Consider the following 5,058-nt stretch of genomic DNA (forward strand, 5'->3'; position numbering starts at 1 on the left):
CTGCTCTCTGTCTGTTCAAATTCAGCCTCCAGGTGTTTCACCTCCAAGTTCCACCCCTGAATGAATCATTCACCCTTCCCTTCACAAATGTTATGGAGGGTACAGCACACAGATGTAACTGTGGGGATGTTGTCATCGGCCAGGTCCAGCTTCCCATACAGAGAGTGCCAGCAGCCCTTTAAAAGGCCAAAAGTACCCTCCACAGTCATTCTGCACCAGCTCAGCCTGTTGTTGAACTGTTCCTTGCTGCTGTCAAGCCTCCCTGTGTAGGGTTTCATGAGCCACAGCATTAAAGCGTAAGCGGGGTCTCCAAGGATCACAATTGGCATTTCGACTTTTTCTACGGTGATCTTCTGGACTGGGAAAAAAGTCCCAGCTTGCAGCTTCCTGAACAGGCCAGTGTTCTGAAAGATGCGTGCATGATGCACCTTTCCGGGCCAGCCTTCATTAATGTCAATGAAACACACACGGTGATCCACCAGCACAGAACAGAGATATACCCCTTCCAATTAATATACTCGGAGGCTAGGTGGGCTTGTGCCAGAATTGGAATATGCGTCCCATCTATTGCCCCTCTGCAGTTAGGGAAACCTATTTGTGCAAAGCCAGTCACAATGTCATGTACATTATCCAGAGTCACGGTTCTTCTGAGCAGGATGCGATCAATGGCCATGCAAACTTGCATCAACATGATTCCAACAGTCTACTTTCCCACTCCAAACTGGTTAGTTACCTATTAGTAGCTGTCTGGAGTTGCCTACTTCCAGATTGCAATAGCCACCTGCTTCTCAACCGTCAGGGCAGCTCTCAATCTCGTGTCCTTGTGCTGCAGGGTGGGGGCGAGCTCCTCACACAGTCCCATAAAAGTGGCTTTTCTCATCTGAAAGTTCTGCAGCCACTGCTCGTCATCCCAGACTTGTATGACAATGTGATCCCACTACTCGGTGCTTGTTTCCCCGAGCCCAAAAGCGGCATTCCATGGTGTTGAGCATCTCGCGTAATATATGTTACTCGAGTTGATATCTTCATCGGAGCCTTCACTGTCAGTTTGGATCTTAAGGAGTAACTCGACTGCCAAAAGTGACATGCTGGAGAGACTCGTCAGCATATTTCTCAGCAGTTCGGGCTCCATTCCTGCAGACTGAAAAGAAAGACTGAGCACGCAGTACAAAAAAACATTGAAAGATGGCACAAAATATAGACGGAAGCACAGGGATTGCTGGGATGCGAACTGATGCATCATGGGGCAGTGGGACAGGACGCAGAATGCCCTGCAAACCCCACCCCTTTCCCACAAGCCACAGCACCAGAATTGGAAGAGGTGCTCTGTGGGATAGCTGCCTATAATGCACCGCTCCCAACGCTGCTGCAAGTGCCACAAATGTGGCCACACCAGTGCCAGTGTGCAGCCGTCAGTGTGGACAGACTGCAGAGCTTTCCCTACTGAGCTCTCAGAAGGCTCAAAGCGCTCTACATCTGGAAGTGTAGCCATGCCTGAAGTGTGCGATGCTCAATCCAGTGTGTCAGGGCTTGTCTACACTTAAAATGCTACAGCAGCACAGCTGAGCTGTGTCAGTTATGCCGCAATAGTGCTTCAATGTAGACACTACCTATACCGGCATAGGTAATCCATCTTCCTGAAAGACAGTAGGTAGGTATATGGAAGCATTCTTCCATCAACCTAGCATTGTCTACAATACAGGGACTTGGGTCATTTTAACACCACCACTCAAGGATTTGGATTTTTCCACACCCCGACTGATGTAGTTAAACGGACCTAATTTTCTAGTGTAGACCAAGCCTCAGTGAAAGGGCTTTGAATGGGGAATTAGAAGATTACTTTTACTCTGTTGGGCAGATGTGGAGTACTTGTGCAGCCAGGCTATAGCTATTAAGAGTCTGTGGACTGCAGTAGTGGCCATAACCCACTGAACCCCACACCCTCACCTTTGCATGTAACTTGTGACCAATGGGTATGCATAGATCACAAGATCATTGGTCATGTCCCTGCCATTCCCCACCAGCCTTCCAACAAGCCCCACTCCAGACTCCTCTTCCAATTGAGACCTCATGAGCCAAACTATACAACATGAAAGAGGTTCCAGAATCCCCCTATATGTTGTTGTTGTTGTTATGGTAACACAAATACTAGATAGCACCTAGAGGTCCTAGTCATGGACCAGGTCCCCATTGTGCTAGGTGCTGTACAGTCAGAACAAAAAGATGATCCATGCTGCAAAGAACTTAGGCTAGAGAAAACAGATGGATCCACACAGATGGGCAAGTACAAGAAAACAACGAGACAATATTAGTCAGCAAACTAGGCTGTAGTCTCAGCACACTAGAAGCCTAACTATTGTCAAGTTTTTTATAGGCATCGTGGCAAAGAAGTTTTAAGGACAGATTTGAAGGAGGATTATGAGGTAACTTTGCAGACGTTTACAGGGAGCATCTCCCAACTAGGAGGGGCAGCATAGGAGAAAGCATGAAGATTCTTATTTGTATATTTAACAAAGTGGGCAATGAAGGCTGGTATAGTGGGTTGATTCGAGGCAGAAGCCAATATTCTATTAGCAAATGAAAGATGACAGGGGAATGCTGGGGAATAGGTTGTGAAAGGCCTCAAAAGTGAAGTGAAGTGAAGTGAACTGAACTGAAGCAGCTGATATTTGATGTGATAGAAAAGGGGGAAACCAATGGAAGGATGCAAGGAGAGGAGTGACATGGCTGAAGTGATGGACTTGGAGAATGAGCATTACATCAGCATTATGAATAGATCTGAGAGGGGCAAGATTGCATTTCTTGAGGCTAGAGAAAAGGATGTTGCACAAATTGAGGTGAGAAATGAGATCCTGGACAAGAGTTTTAGCTGCGTGGCTGGATAAAAATAGTCCCAGAGATGATATGCAATCAGAATCTTCAAGATTAAGACAGGACCTACACAGAGGTCTGAATTGATTATGGGTTTGAGTGGCAGGTAAGGTGGTGGTGGTGGTGGTGGTGGTATCATCCACTATGATAAAGAAAGAGTAGTTGGGAGGGGAACATTAGCTCGGTTTTAGCCATATAAAGCTTGATCTGATGGCTAGACATCCATGAGGAGATGTCAGACAGACAGGCCAAGATTTTAGTTGAGAGAGATCTGGAGTAGCAAGGTAGATCTGAGTTGTCCGCATAGAGCTGGTAGTTCACTTTGTGTTTGCATATGAGATTACCCAGAGTTAAGCTGTAAAAGGAGAAGAGAAGGTGACCAAGGGCAGAGCTCTGTGGAATCTCCAGAGAATGAGACGATGGAAACGATCCTCTGAAAACACTTGCCAAAGGAGTGATTAGAAAGGTTGGAGGCAAACCAGAAGAGAACAGAATCACAGAAGCTGAGGGAGAGCAATATTTCAAGAAGAGCATGGTCCACCATGCTGTAGGTGGCTGACAAGTTAGGAAATCCGAGGATGGAGTACCGGATCTGAACTTTGGCAAGAAAGAGTTCATTGGAGGTCATTAGGATTGCCTCCCACCCTGCAGAGCAGAAACACGATAATTCAGCTGTGATTTGGATGTTTCCCACACCCATGGAAATGTGACGTGGTGGGAAACAATTTGTGTATTCAAGCAAAGCAATGTTTCATTCTTAATGTACATATCCCAAACAATGATTGCTGCTTTTGACAGTGGGCATCTCTCCAGTGGTAAAAGTAGATAGAAAAGTGGAGCAAAAGCACCAATTTTTATAAAATATGAGTGGAAATTGCAAAATTCTGTTCAAACCAGTCTAATATATTGAGTGATGATGTAAGAAGGTGAAAACCCCTTTACCATCCTGTACACATTTGGGTCAGGAATAGTGCACTCTAATGCCTTCAGATCCCTGAGAATAATCATTTATAGAATATTGTAATTTAATGAAGTGTGTATGTATGTGGCTAGATGAATGTCACAGCTGCTCAGGGGTTATTGATTATATTCCTCTCAAGTAGAAACCTTACATAAAAAAGCCCTAGTATGTGTTTCACCTCATGAAGAATCTCCTGTAGTTTAAATGATAGGTGCCCTTTAATTTTAGATAAGAAAGTCCTGATAGGTTTCTTTGCTGATGATCACGAAGTCTGTACAATTATGAAATCATGACATGTCAATAGCAATAACTGAAGAATCAATGCAGGTCCAGATACTGAGCTGCATCTGAAGAACATTTAACTCACCTTGCAATTGGGGATCCTCAGACTGTGCTAGCAGACACACAACCTAAAGCAGCCAGAGAGGAAATCTAAGTTGTGATTGTTGCCAACAGCACCAACAGGCCAATACAGCATGGATTGCACAGGCTGATGATACCTCTTGCCCCCCAACTTGGCCTTCTGTGCTACTAGAAGATTGCCTTACACTAGGTAGATCTCCTCTGGCTGAATATTTCAGCTTTAGGGCAGTTTTGTGTTATACCCACAGGGAATCTGGGACATTTTGTTTGACCTTTGCTGGGCTGTTGTAGAGCAGCACTGCCTTTGCTCAAGGCAGTGTCTGAATGGCACAGTTTAATCCTCTATGATTGCCATCACATGAAGGAGATATTTCTTAGCCAAGATTTATGGGAGTAATCTACCATTCCCATTAACACCTCTCTTCTTGATTTCCAGTAACTGTATTGTCAAGTGCCATGCCATGGTTTGAGCCATGTCACCTCATGGCACATTGACGTCAGATGTGATATTGTGTGACCGATTATCACTACCTATGGAATAGAATGCCCAAACATGACATAACATTTCTGTCAAGCAGGGGGAAAAAAAGGGCCAATCACCTATGTCCTTTCTCAGGACACTGCCAGGTAATGGTTTAAACCAAATATTTTGGCTCAGACACAGAGTGTAGTATTTCTCCAGAGCAATTTACCCCAGAACAACTTAGACATGTGATTATTTCAGTCTTTATATTGTCAATGTCTGAGACGCTCTAATGAAGTGAATTTTCTGGAAATTGAAAAACAACATGAAAAAAACGTTTTGCTATAGAAGAATAAAATTAGCCTTTAAAAAAAATCTGGCAAATTTCCATTTACATACC

This window comes from Dermochelys coriacea, chromosome 6 (genome assembly GCF_009764565.3).
Source record: "Dermochelys coriacea isolate rDerCor1 chromosome 6, rDerCor1.pri.v4, whole genome shotgun sequence".
Taxonomy (NCBI): domain Eukaryota; kingdom Metazoa; phylum Chordata; order Testudines; family Dermochelyidae; genus Dermochelys; species Dermochelys coriacea.